Here is a 15095-nt window from a genome sequence, read left to right as displayed (position 1 = left end):
CTGACAGATATTATAACAGGATGAACCTTGATGACATTATGCTGTGAAATAAGCCAGTCACAAAAAGACAACTCCTGTGTGATTCACTCATATGAGGTACTGAGAGGACTCAAACTCATAGAAACAGAAAATAGAATAGTTGCCCAGGACCAGCACAGGGGAGTGGGAGTTGTTTTTCAATGGGTACACAGTTTCCTTTGGGGAAGATAAGACGATTCCAGACATGAATAGTGGTGGTGGCAGCACAACATTATGAATGCAGGTAATGCCATTGAACTGTATACTGAAAAATGACAAAAATGATGAATGTTATGTTGTCACAAAGAACTACACAAAACCCCAAACTCTAAAAGGCAACTTACAGTATTATCAGAAGCCTCTCAAAGAGGGGACAGAAGGAGATTATGTCTCTCTCCCTTGCCGGTCCCCCACCACCTGATACTTCTTACCTGTCACACCCTTGGAACTCCCAGGTGGACTCCATCCTGACTCAGCTCCCACAGATTCTGCTGTCTCCTCTTGCCTGGTGGATATGTTGTGTTGTCCAGTGGTACCTTCGGTTCCTCTCTGTAATAGTCTGTTTTCTGTTACTATAACAAAATACCCAAGGTGGGATGTTTTATACAGATAAGAGATTTGTTTGGCTCGAAGTTCTGGAGGCAGAAGTTTCAACAGCATGATGCCAGCTCTGTGGAGGGCCCCTTTGGGGCATCCCATCCTGGTGGCTGGCATCACCACAGAGTGCATGTGACAGGGAGAGGTCACATTTTGAGACAGGGAACCAAAGTGAAATTGAAGTCCTATGAGAACTATGTTAATCCCTTCTGAGGACATGTCCCCAACCAATAATCTAATGATCTCCCACTAGGTCTCTCCTCTTAAGGTCCCACTTTCCTATCACTACACAAGAGACCAAGATTCCAGCACATGAAACTTTGAAGAAATACACATACCCAAACCATCTCAGTCTTTAAGGAAACTTCACTGTGGCACTGCAACTTCTCCAGTTCTGTCCTCAACCCAGCACCCCAGTGAAGACAGGAAACCTGGGGGGCTTCCTTTCTCCTCATCAGATCCAGAACCCTGAGCCTCCTGTGTTCAGACTCCACATCCAGCATCTCTGGCTCTTTCTCTGCTCTCCCCAGGCTCTGAGTGTCTGCTGTCAGAGTTGTCACCTCGCCTGGTGTTCTGATGTCCTCCTAGGCCTGGAGACTTACCTTTGATTTCTTGACCCCAGGGTCAGTTGTAAGCAGGGTTAACCCAGCTATTTTGCTTTGTAGGAAGGACCAAGCCTTTGTGTTAAGTTACAGTTTCCTGACAGGCACTGTGCTTTGCCTCCATTTCATAGTTTATTAAATCTGGACTTGTTTGTTGTTATGAAACCGCTTTAAAACTTTTAGGATGATCTGTTTAAATGCCTATTTATTTTTCTCCATATGCTTGTAGATACATAGGAAATATCAGAATATTATGCCTTTTAACATTTTCTTCATCTTAAATTCTAAACAAAAATGAAAGCAAAAAAACCCACAAGCTTTTTTTTAAATAATAAAATAAATATTCTCAGTGCTGTGTTCTATCTGATATAATAAATTCTTAGTATTTGATTCTGAGAGTCTCCTTTCCAAAGGCAGCTGTAGGTCAGATATGCTGCTAAAGATAACTTGAGCTTCTAGGGGAAATAATAATCAGGAGGTACAACCTCAAGTCAGTGGGAGAGTGGCAAGGACAGGGTCTGGCTGCAGACTGTCTTTCTAATTTGGAAATGACCTTTGTAAGGGAGTCACAATGTAACCATAGAGATGAATTGTGAGACTGTCATTCTTGTCCTGCAGATGCTTCTGTCTCTGAAAGCAATTTAGGGAAGAGCCAAGAGGAATAGAACTTCCCCGTCTAATTAGCCCAAGGAGCCAGGTAAGGTGGATATTTGAGACTGGAGCAGCGTGAATCCACAGACACTGAGAATTTAGCCTGGAAGCATTGTACTGCCAAGTTGCCAGGAGACCCATAGCTGGAGCTATGTTCAGTCTCAAAAAGTATTTCTCGGCTTACAAAAAGTACGAAAACAGCCATGGCATTAAAGTTTATGCGTTAGAGAAGGAAGAAGAGGAGGAAGAAGAGGAGGAGGAGGAGGCGGTGGTGGTAATGGTGGTGGAATAGGAGGAGGGAATATCCATACCTTGTGTTAAGCACAATTTTACCTATTTTTATTTTATCTTCATGCTGATTTCTTATATTAAAAAAAAAAAAAATCCAATGTCCCAGATGTGGACACATATGAGTGCTTCAGAAATGGAATTAAAGAAAATTGAATTAAAAGACAATGTGAATTTTCCATTAGCTTTTTCAAAGTTCTATTGTATTTAACTTACTGCATTTACTAGCTTATTCCCTAGTTTCTAATGATATTAAATAAATGTAAGATCATGTCATTATGTGGCTTAAAATTGTTCAGTACCTTTCAGTTTCCTTTAAGACAAAATTTTGACTTCTTTAGCTCATGTAGAAATGGGGTGATTATGCCATTTATCAACCAAACTGAGATGGTTGTTAATAACTCTTAGGAAAATAGGTGTGATGGGAACTTTCTTAGGAGATCCAAGATGTATCCAAGAGATCCTGTTGGATCTAGCTCTGACCTTCCCCTCTGTCTCCTGCTCAGTTTGCATCAGGTATGCTGGTCTTACTTCCGTGATATGGAGAAGTCTTCAGAGTCCTGGCTGGGCCCTTTGTCATGTTGGTGTTTGCCTTATTTATCTCTGGGGTTGCTGATATCAATTCCTTAGAGAGCCCTGCCCTACCCATCTAGTCTGGGGTGGTCTCCCTGGTTACTTTATCTTTGCTCCTTTCCATCATCACATGAGTTGTAATCTGGAGAGATCTGTTTATGTACTTGTTTATTATCTGTAAAATCTACAAGGATGAGGACAAGCCTTGTCTGTCTGGTTCACTAGCCTGGCATACAGGAGGAGCTCAGTCAATACCCAGACATGACAAATGAGTGAATGATCAGATGAGGGTCTTCAAGTTGGACTGAATGACCCAGAGATGCTGCTGCCTTGAGTCTCATCATGGGAATAAGGTCCATCCTGAGTAGAAGAAAAAGAATGGAGGGGCCGGCACTGTGTCATAGCAGGTAAAGCTGCCGTCTGCAGTGCCAGCATCCCATATGGGCTCCAGTTCATCCACTTCCAATCCAGCTCTCTGCTATGGCCTGAGAAAGCAGTAGATGACCCAAGTGCTTGGTCCCCTGCACCCATGTTGGAGACCCAGAGGAAGTTTCTGGCTCCTGGCTTCAGATAGGCGTAGCTCCAGCTGTTGTGGCCAACTGGGGAGTGAACCAGTGGATGGAAGACCTCCCTCTCACTCTCTGCCTACTTTTCTCTTTCTGTGTAATTCCAACTTTCAAATAAATAAATTTTAAAAAAATGAATGGAAACAGAAAAGGAGGGGAGCAGCAGGAGAGGAGAAAGAAATGATACTGGAGAAAACATAGGTGTACAATTTATGCTTCATTTATTCTTTTAAAGGCTAAGCCATATTACAAATTGGGACTGTGGTTTCATTTTTGCAACACAAGACTTCTAGTGAAACAGAGAGAAAGAGAGAGAGGGAGAGAAAGAGAGAGAGAGAGAGAAAGGTCTTCCATCTGCTGGTTCACTCCCCAAATAGCTGCAGTGACTGGAGCTGTGACAATCCAAAGACAGGAGCAAGAAGCTTCCTCTGAGTCTTCCACATGGGTGCAGGGGCCCAAAGACTTGGGCCATCCTCCACTGCTTTCCCAGGCCACAGTAGAGAACTGGTTCGGAAGCGGAACAGCTAGGACTTGAAACGGTGTCCACATGGAATGTTGGCACTTCAGGCGGGGGCTTTACCTGCTATGCCACAGTGCCAGCTCTTAACCTATTTCTTTTACATGAATAAAATATTTCATAGTTTCATAGAATGATTCTAAAAGGAAATTCTTGGCTTCCTGTGGCTCTCATATCACTTGCTAATATTTGACCATTAAAGATCTAAGTCAGATGGGAACAATTTATCCTGCTTAAAGAATAGTATCTATGAGAAAAGTTCAACTTCACATGTCCTGTATTTGAACATCACACATAGAACATTTTTTTTTAAAAGATTTTATTTATTTATTTGACAGGTAGAGTTACAGACAGTGAGAGAGAGAGAAACAGAGAGAAAGGTCTTCCTTCTGTTGGTTCACTACCTAAATGGCCACAACGGCCGGAACTGCGCCGATCGGAAGCCGGGAACCAGGTGCTTCTTCCTGGTCTCCCATGCGGGTGCAGGGGCTTAAGCACTTGGGCCATATTCTACTGCTATCTTAGGCCACAGCAGAGAGCTGGACTGGAAGAGGGGCAACCAGGATTAGAACCAGCACCTGTATGGGATGCCAGCACCGCAGGTGGAGGATTAACTTACTGCGCCACAGTGCTGGCCCCAATAGAACACTTTTTTAAAAAATGTGTATTGATTTATTTGAAGATCAGGGTTTCAGAGAGATCCCCCATCTGTTGGTTCACTCACTAAATGGCCACAACAGCTGGGGCTGAATCAGGCCGAACCCAGAAGCCTAGAACTCCATCCAGGTATCCCTCGTGACACCCTCGTGAGTGTCAGGGGCCCAAGGACCTGGGCCAACTTCTGCTGTTTTTCCAGGCACATTAGCAGGGAGTTGGATTGGAAGTGGAGCAGCCAGGACTTGGACCAGTGCTCATATGGGATGCTGACATCACAAATAGCAGCTTAACTTGCTGTGCCACAATTCTGGCCCTATAAGTAACACTTTTTAAACTATCAAGTGGACAATAACATTGTCTGGGAAATTTAAAAAAATAGCGGTTTATATAATTGCATGAAACTTGATTTTATTAAACATTTTTGTTTTTTGCAAAGAAGGTTGTGGGAAAGGAAATTGAGTCCTTTGTGTTCTTTCTCCCCTGTGGGCAATAACAAATTATATTATTCTTTCAACATCCCACTCAAACAGCACAGCAATCTAGTGCTCTATATTATTTTTCTGAATAGCAGTTGTAAAAGAAGTTCAGAGAACTGCAATATAGGTCACTGATAAGACCGCTTTTGTAATATGCAGTCACAGGGGTGTGTGCAGTTATAGGAAGATGAAGTCCATGGTATATCTCTCTGTGGAATGGCTGTCCCTTGCCAGTAAGCTACTAGCTGTCGTTTATCTGTGTATGTAGCTCACCACTTCCGCTGTCCTTGCCTCTTATTTTCTTCACCGTGTTCCTTATGACTTGCATTGTGTATTTACTTGTTTGCTTGCTTTTGGCTCCCTAAGATGTTAAATCTGCTTTATTGTCTGCAGTATCCTCAGTGTTCAGCACAGTGGCAGGTACAGAGTATGTGTTCATTTACAAATGCCTCCTGCGAGGTGGGTGGTGGTTTTCAACATAGGATTAAAGAGATGTGGGGGGATTGAGTGCTGTAAGAATTAAAAGGGCTTTGACTAGATCCTGATGCAGTGGGGAATTGCAGAAGCATATTAAGCTAAAAATTGGAGGAAAGGAAGGATAGGACCATGTTTGTATTTTAGTTGAATTAACCTGGGTGTTGTGTGGAGGAAGAGTTTGGGACAGTGAAACAGTCTGGAGTCAGGGAGATCATAAGGAGACTATTGTGAAATTCTGGGTGAATAGAGATAAGAGCTCAGTCTGGAAAGTTGGTGATAATGAGAGCAGTAGTAATTATTGTTAGTGTAGCAAAATTTACTGCAGTGAGCTAGCCATTAAAATCTGTTTTTTTTTAAAGATTTCTTTATTATTTTTATTTGAAACTTAGAGTTACACACAGAGAGAAAGAGAGGAAGAGAGAAAGAGGTCTTCCATCCTCTGGTTTACTCCCCAATTGGCCACAATGGCCAGAGCTGTGCCGATCTGAAGCCAGGAGCCAGGAGCCTCCAGGTCTCCCACGCAGGTGCAGGGGCCCAAGGACTTGGGCCATCTTCTACTGCTTTCCCAGGCCATAGCAAAGAGCTGGATCAGAAGTGGAGCAGCCGGGACTCAAACTGGCACCCATATGGGATTCTGGCACTGAAGGTGGCAGCTTTATCCACAATGATACAGCGCCAGCCCCTAAAATCTATTTTCTATACTACATTTTTCAGCCTCCTTGAAGTCAGGTGTGGCCATGTGATTATGTTCCACTCAGTGGAATGTGAGCAGAAATAACGAGCTCTACTTTTAGGCCTGACCAGAGAAATCTTCTTTACATACTCTTCTATGCTCTTTTCTCTTTTCTGGCTGGTTGGGATGGAGAAGTCATTGCACTAAAGAAAATTTGGCATCCATTATCCTAGATTTTATAAAGCCATATAAAGAGAAATTGTCCCCGTTGGCTAGCAATATGGTAAATATTGTATAAATGAGGAAGAAATATAAATTATGTTTGAGCCACTAGATAATTTTAGGTCTATTTGTCTATTTGCACCTGATATTTCCCTAAAGAATTCCAGCCAAACATCATTCCTAGTGCTTTATGATTTGATGCTACATGATAACACATTTAACATAATCTATTTAGGAACACATTATTATCATCGCCAGTTTCCAGGTGAGGAAACTGAAACACAGAGGGCTATGTAAAAAGAGATGTAGTTGGGAAATGATGGAAACAGACTTCAGACAGTTCTGGCTCTTATATTTTAAGCAATATCTGGTGGTGGAGATGAATAGGAGTGAATGGATTTTTTTAAAAAAAATATAGATGTCCTTTCTTTGCAATTAAGCATTCTGACTAAAAAATAGAACCTTAAAAAGGTTTAAGTGGCTGAGCATGAACATTAATTAAAATTTGAGTCATTATTTATAAAATAATATTTTAAGTAAAATTTAAGGACATAACATAACCTTAAGTTGGGTTCCCTAGAATCAAATACTGAGACTGAGATCTGCACAGATTTGAAAGGGAAGTGTCTCCTGGAAGGGAGAGAAGAATTAGGTAGAGGAAGAAGGTGAACTTGGTGTCGTCACAGTGTAGGAATCTGCCTACCCCACGATCACTTTGGGGTTAGGGATCACCTGTTGGAGTCATCTCCCATTAAAGCAAGGGGCCTGGACTCCCGTGTTCTGCCTTTACTGGTCACTGGACATGGAGTGCCAGCCAGGAGGGCACACAAGCCTGAGTGAGGCAGCATCTTTGGAGAGCGATTCTGCTGTGCACCAGCACTCCTTGCAGTTGGTAAAATGAACATTCTGATCTTCACTGATCTGGATGGCACACCACAGAATCGACTGCAGAAACAATGGGAATAAAGAGTTCTATGCTTGCAAATTTTCAGTTGTTCTAGACGGCTCCATTTGGCTTCAGACTCACATGGTCCACTACCTGCTAATTGTGCCTGAAGTATAAATGTGACAGCATTGACAAGGGCTGGGTTTCAGAATTGTGCTGAGACCTAGTGAAGGCCTAAAGGGTATTCCAGGGACTTTGGGTATGAGGGAATCTGGCAGCAGCATGGAGAAGGATTTGCATGGGGACAGGCCACTGACAGGTGAAGCCTTCAGCGTAGATGGACTTATAAGACACTGTAGAGACGTCCTCAGTGGTTTCAATGGCTGGTCGTGGAAGGTAAGGGAAGATGTAAGGCAAAGCCCGCAGCTTTATCTTGGGAGACTGTTAAAAGTGATACTTGAAGAGAGATTGTGGTCACATTCTCTCTATGGCAGAATGTGGCATGAAACCCTCAAATAAATAATTCTCAAACTTGTTTCTTCTCTCTTTACACTTTTTCCATTCTGAGGAAACGTCATAATGCTCCTTCTGGTCTCCTAAAATGAGTTACTCTTTCTATGTATCATGGGTTTCTTCATCAATCTGTTTTAGCAAAAATCTTCTTTTGGATGCACTTTGTCCCGCCCCGTCCCTTGAGTTGCAAATCTAAGTGTACCAGCACAAAACATACATTTAAATGAATGTTTTAAAGCACAGACACAGAGTCCAGTTTATTCCCTCTTCGTGTATCAGCAGTTCTGTCATGGCCCCTACTGGAAGTTCTTGAATCATAGTTACAGTAAGAGGTGACATGAGGTACTCTGAACTTGGGGACAGTGTATGTTGTGAGTGGCTGGTTGCTCTGTTACGTGGATGAACAAGATTGTCTAAGGCTGCTAGTGAATGTCCACTTTAAGTTCCTTTGTGCCCCAGCGAGCATAGTGTTATATAGTGTTCATCATTGGATGTGTTCTTCACCCAAAGTGAATTTTCTGTCTTGATTTATACAAGATTGTAATCTAAACTTGTGCAGGCTGCATTTTTTTGCCAAGTAATTTAAAGATGTAACAGTATAAAATTTAAAGAAAGTAAAACCAAAAGATGAGTAATGATGTAGGTTCACATCAGTTTAGAAGACATTTATGTAGTATATTCTCAGTGCAAATTAACCATTCATTTAGCCAAAATTGATTGGTAGCTCTTTGTGCCAGGAACTATCTATCCTAGGTGTGCCAAGAAGACAGAGGTAGAAGAGCAGGTAAAATTTTCCCCTCTCGCTGGTGCCGCGGCTCAATAGGCTAATCCTCCGCCTTGCGGCGCCGGCACACCGGGTTCTAGTCCCAGTCGGGGGTGCCGGATTCTGTCCCGGTTGCCCCTCTTCCAGGCTAGCTCTCTGCTGTGGCCAGGGAGTGCAGTGGAGGATGGCCCAGGTGCTTGGGCCCTGCACCCCATGGGAGACCTGGAGAAGCACCTGGCTCCTGCCTTCGGATCAGCGCAGGCCGCAGCACGCCAGCCGCGGCGGCCGTTGGAGGGTGAACCAACAGTAAAGGAAGACCTTTCTCTTTGTCTCTGTCTCTCACTGTCCACTCTGCCTGTCAAAAAAAAAATTTTTTTCCCTCTCAGAATGTACCTTCTGATGGTAGAATAAGAAGCAAGAAATCAAAAGAGAGCTTACAATGTGTGCAAGTACTAGGAAGAAAATAAAAGTTGGGATTCAATTTGCTTATCTAGTCTTTTTCTCTCACTGTAAGACGCTTCCTTGGTGAGCAATTTGGTCTTCTAAGCAGATTGGGGCAGGATAATATGAACCTAGAATTCGTACTTAAAAAGGCAAATACTTTGAGTAGGGAGGATGAGACTTTTTTTTTTTAACATTTATTTTATTTTATTTATTTGAAAATTACAGAGAGAAGTAGAGACAGAGAGTGGTCTTCCATCTGCTGGTTCGCTCCCCAGATGGCTGCAATGGCTGGGGCTGTGCCAATCCGAAGTCAGGAGCCAGGAGCCAGGAGCTTCCTCCAGGTCTCCCATGCAGGTGCAGGGGCCCAAAGACTGGGGCCATCTTCTACTGTTATCCCAGGCCATAATAGAGAGCTGGATGGGAAGAGGAGCAGCTGGGACTAGAACCAGTGCCCATATGGGATACTGGCATGTCAGGCCAGGACATCAACCCACTGTGCCACAGCGCCAGCCCCAGGATGAGATTTTAAAAGTGTTAAATATAAATGTGATAAGTAAGATTTAAACTCCTACCTGGGACTATCACCAACTATTGTCCACAAAGAAAGTCCTTACAATATTAACAAGTAACTAATAAAAACTCTGGTGGTGGTGTTTTAACCAACTCCAACTGAAATGAGGAGGCACCAGTATTCTGTTTCTTCTATAATGGTATGTACTGGCTCTCAGAGCATGGCCACTCTGAACATGCTGGCCCCTGTGTGCTCCCAGAAGTTGAATTTTATTCTGTCTGAGAGCCAGAATTGTTTGTTCCATGGGGCAGACATTTAGTCTAGCAGTTAAGATGCCCATATCCCACATCAGAGTATTTGGGTTCAATTCTCAGCTCTATTCTGACTCTGGCTTCCTGCCCGTGTTGACCCTGGGAGGCAGTGGTGATGTCTTAGTCATTGGGTTTGTGTCGCTAAAGTGGGAGACCTGGATTGAATCCATGGATCCCAGCTTTTGCCCGAGGGAGCCTTTGTGGGCACTTGGGAAATGAGTCAGCAGATAAGAGCCCTCTGTCCCTCTGCTGCTGAAGTAAATGAATCAGGAAACATAAAGATCTACAATATTTTTTCTCATGAATGTCTTCAAATTCTTATTCACTGCTGAAAGAAAAAAAGGCACATGAGATATGGGTGTGGCTTAGGTTAAAAAAATGGTTTCAAATCTAAGAACTATGGCATTCCACCAATTTGGAAAAAAGTATTGATGTTTATTTAAGTTAAAATATAATGTTTCCAACATGACTGTATTCTTTTTATTCCTTAACTGACATTTCTGATTAACCCATTGGCTAGTAGTTCTGATTGTGCTAAGGAGATTTTCACTGTCTTCTACGTCATGTTCTGTGTGTGATAGAATTTGGGAGACTTCTATCCAAGGAACTCAGGATTATAGTCCTGATGTCATTAGATAGAGAATGGATGTGTCTCTTTTTTGTTTGTTTTGTTTTTTTGACAGGCAGAGTGGACAGTGAGAGAGAGACAGAGAGAGAAAGGTCTTCCTTTTGCCGTTGGTTCACCCTCCAATGGCCACCGTGGCCGGTGCACGGCATTGATCCGAAGGCAGGAGCCAGGTGCTTCTCCTGGTCTCCCATGGGGTGCAGGGTCCAATCACTTGGGCCATCCTCTACTGCACTCCCTGGCCACAGCAGAGAGCTGGCCTGGAAGAAGGGCAACCAGGACAGAATCCGGCGCCCCAAATGGGACTAGAACCCGGTATGCCAGCGCCGCAAGGCGGAGGATTAGCCTAGTGAGCCACGGTGCCAGCCGAGAATGGCGGTGTCTTCAGATCACTTCTACGTAGCCAGGTCTCCTTTCCCTCATTGGCACAGTGGAAGCACGGAAAGCATTTTCACTTTTCAGCAGAAGCTTTCCATTGAGAGCATCAAAACTCTTCACAGGGACAAATTTCTAAATAAGCAAGAAAGCTCAAATTACACAAAAGAGGTGCATAGAGGTGTTTATTATCCTCTTACAGAGGATGGTGGATTGTTGCTGAACACTTAGCTGGTGTCTGTCGCCTCTCAGGAGAATTATGTTTCTACTAATCTCACTGCCACACTGTGTCCTGTTCCCTATTTGTGTCAGTTCCTAGTATTTCTGAAAACTACGAGGCATGAAAAGAGCACTTGTCTGTGAGCCAGGACACGGAAGCTCAGACCCTGGAGGTACTAATAACTTGTGTGGTTTGGAGCTCTTTCTGGCTGGCCCTTTTGTGTCTCAGCTCCCTTATCTGTAAAATGGCAATGACAGTACTTGTACTAGCAAAACAGATGGTAGGGCAGTGGGTGGCATTTGTGGTGTGAGTGCTTGTCAAGACATAGGTGGATAATACTGTAGCTGCAGATAGTGCCAGCACCAGTGACCCATAGATTTCATTTATTTTCCCTTATTCTCATTTTGGGATTCCCACTTTTTGTTATGGTATCTTTGATCATGTGTTGAGTTCTGGGTTCTGGTTTGCACGTTTGTTTATTACAGCCAGAAGTGAAAGTCCTTCCTCAAATGCTCTAATCCAGTACAGGCTACCTACCACCACCTTTACCATCTTCCAAGATAGTCCTAGACTCGGTAAGAAATGGAAGGAAAAGGACAGATTAGGGGCAAGCTGATGATCTGTTGTGTTCTGAACCAAAAGACCAGAAGGTGACTGCCATTCTCTAAAGCTCTGAGTATTCATTGTTATCACTTGACTTATTCCCAGATTTTCTGATAATGCAAAAGAAAAAAAAAGGTGAAATATACTAAATTTCCAACAATAGGGGATTACTCAAGTAAATGATGATATGACTGAATGCCATTCATTTTATAAAGTGCCATATATGAATGTTTCTTGCTATAGAAAAGCAGTTAAAATAAGTTAAAAAAGCAACCCCACAAGAGTAATGTACAACAACCCCATCACTGTAAAATATATACGCATTTAAGTAAAGAATATTTAGAAGGATATACAGTGGCTATCTCTGGGTAGTAGAATTATAGAAACTTTAATCTTCCTTCTTTATACATATCTGAATTTTCCAGTGGAAAGTGGGTATATGTTGCTTTTGGCAAAGGAGAAACTGATTTAAATTAAATAACATGCTATGGCAAAGCCACTGGTAGGAACCAAACTCAACATTTAGAAAAAATAAATACCAACTCTAAAACAGGAATTAAGAAAAGAATTTTTTCTTAGATAGGAAGGATAAATTTCATTCTTTTTTCTCTCTTAAACATGAATGTTTGAAATCAACCAAATATCAATCGCAAACATTTCTTTGCTTGAATCTTCCTTAAATTTGTTCTAAAAGGTACTCAGAGTATGGTAAATAAGTATACTTTGAAAAATCTAAATTAAACAATCATAAGCAGCAACATAATATAAATTTTTTAACTTACCAAAATATCACTTCAAAACAAATCACCTCTCCCCCACTCCCCCACATCATCTTCTAAGACACAGGTCAGTTGCACTGATCATTCTAAGTATAATAAAAATCTCTGGTTATCAATTGTCTTCTATTTACTTATATGTCAGGTATTTATAATATTAAATTTAATTATTTATTTAATCCTCACTGCCTTGGAAGACAGGCATTATTATTTTCATCTTATGTTGTCAAAAACTAAAACTCAAAGAAATTAAATTTCCTACCCAATCATTAAACAATAGAACCTCACTGTCTTTAAAAAAATCACTTGAATATTTATTGAATTCATTCTGCTTGACCAGGAATAGACCGATGAGCAAGACAACATGGTCTCAAAGAAGCTTAAATTCTACTTGGATGACAAGAAGCAAGTAATTATAAATGTGATTAATCTTATAAAGGAGCCAATACCCAATGTGAAGGAGGGTTAATCTGGTCTACGGCATCCATCCTGTGTACAAGACCCTTAACACTGAGATCTGAAGCATGGGTAGGAGTTAACAAGACAAAGAGTAGGCATGATAGAGGGAACGATATATGCTGAGCACTGAGATGCTGTTTTGTTTTAATAATGTGGCACAACCAACTATCCAAAACTATGGCTTGACCAAAGAAAACCCTGGTTTATTTCTCCCACAGAGTTCTGCAGTTCAGCTGTACCTGGCCAGTCTTGGCTGAACTCCAGGGTTCAGGTGTTCCTTGTATGTATATTTCTCATCCTCTTTTGACCAGTGGCTTTGTGAAACAGGCTCCTTTCACAGTACATGACAGATGCACAGAGCCCAAAGGAAATCACACAAGTGCATTGAAGGCCTTATGTCATGTTCAGGAACATGTCATTAGTTATAGTAGACCAGAGGCCACACCCAAAATCAGTGGGCTGGGGAAAAATTTTACCCACAGTGGGGTCCCATCACACAGGATGCAGGTGAATAATTTTATATAGGAAAGGCATGAGCAACTGTGAACCTGACTCAGTCACACCTGGAGTTTTCTTTTTCTTTTTTTTTTTTTTTGACAGGCAGAGTGGACAGTGAGAGAGAGAGAGAGAGAGAAAGGTCTTCCTTTGCCGTTGGTTCACTCTCCAATGGCCGCCGCGGCCGGCGCGCTGCGGCCGGCACACCGCGCTGATCCGATGGCAGGAGCCAGGAGCCAGGTGCTTTTCCTGGTCTCCCATGGGGTGCAGGGCCCAAGCACCTGGGCCATCCTCCACTGCACTCCCTGGCCACAGCAGAGAGCTGGCCTGGAAGAGGGGCAACCAGGACAGAATCCGGCGCCCCGACCGGGACTAGAACCCGGTGTGCCGGCGCCGCTAGGCGGAGGATTAGCCTAGTGAGCCGCGGCGCCGGCCCAACACCTGGAGTTTTCAAGGAACCCTTTGCTGTTGAGGCTGAAGAATAGTAAGCAGGGAGGCTCTCACTGACTGATTTCCTTGGGAACTTCTTATTGTTGGGATTACATATGAGGATACTTCAAAACGTTTGTGGAAAATGGAATTAAAAGATAAGTTCCTTTTGGTCTAAAAAATTTTTGAAATCATATATAAAATGAGGAGCCTTTGAAAAGTTTATGTGACACTTTATATTATGAAAAACTCTGCATGAATTTCAACAATTTTTATACCAAAATAGTTTTTAATTTCATTTCTTATGAATTTTTGAACTATGCTCATTTATATATATATATTTTTTTTGTTTTTGACAGAGTGGACAGTGAGAGAGAGAGACAGAGAGAAAGGTCTTCCTTTGCCGTTGGTTCGCCCTCCAATGGCTGCTGCTGCCGGCACACTGCGGGCGGCGCACTGATCCGATGGCAGGAGCCAGGTACTTCTCCTGGTCTCCCATGGGGTGCAGGGCCCAAGCACTTGGGCCATCCTCCACTGCACTCCCTGGCCACAGCAGAGAGCTGGCCTGGAAGAGAGGCAACCGGGACAGAATCCGGCGCCCCGACCAGGACTAGAACCCGCTGTGCCGGCGCCGCAAGGAGGAGGATTAGCCTAGTGAGCTGCAGCGCTGGCTCATTTATATATATATTTAAGCTTACTCCAAAAGACAATTACTTTTCCAATTTTTACCTAAACTTTATTCCAAAAGTTGAAAAACATTGAGATACCATGATTAACTCAGAAAGCTGAGATGCTGCCCATTGAATGAAATGTTCCTTCCCAGTGATGCAGCAAGCACTGGGTCTCTTCCTAATAGAAACACAGTCAGCTTAGCCTGAGAAGCAATGAAACAAGGGTTTGAACCTGTGAGCACATAGCATTAAATTTTGCTTGCTACTCATTCTCCTGGAATGGAGGTCAGCTATTTTATACGAAGTGAATAAGACTAACCAGTCATCAAACGTGAGGAAACATCTAATTTGACAGCCTTGTCCCATGAAATATGATCTGCTATTTGGTCAGATCATTTTAATGTTGTTACAAGAATAGCTCAGTTTATTTTTTCCCATTGCGGTACACATACATTCGTTTGCTTTACAAGTGCTTAGGTCTAATGCCTGAATGAACAGGTGGGGAGATGAGAGTTGGTCAGATATAAACTCATACAGTTCATGAATGTAACAGGCATGGGCATTTCCCTCCCTCTTCCTTCCCTCCTTCCCTCTTTCCCTCCTTCCTCCCTCCCTCCCTTCCTTCCTTCTTTCTTCCTTCACCAAAGAAAATTAGTTTAGCAGACAAATACTGCATTATTAGCTGTCATAGTATATT

The 15095-nt window shown here is 42.7% G+C and overlaps 1 long non-coding RNA gene across 9 annotated transcripts in view; it reads left to right on the top strand.

The window, feature by feature from the left end:
• The window catches only part of LOC103348347 (uncharacterized), a 370913-nt gene that overhangs the window by 232263 nt on the left and 123555 nt on the right, over nt 1-15095 (top strand). For all 9 annotated transcript variants that reach the window (XR_016216923.1, XR_016216921.1, XR_016216908.1 and 6 more), the window contains one exon: nt 1836-1914. This is a non-coding gene — a long non-coding RNA (uncharacterized LOC103348347). The remainder of the gene's footprint in view (nt 1-1835; nt 1915-15095) is intronic.

This window comes from Oryctolagus cuniculus, chromosome 11 (assembly GCF_051225735.1).
Source record: "Oryctolagus cuniculus isolate XC-2025 breed Fujian yellow rabbit chromosome 11, ASM5122573v1, whole genome shotgun sequence".
Classification (NCBI taxonomy): Eukaryota; Metazoa; Chordata; class Mammalia; order Lagomorpha; family Leporidae; genus Oryctolagus; species Oryctolagus cuniculus.
This window is presented reverse-complemented; position numbering and strand designations above follow the sequence as displayed.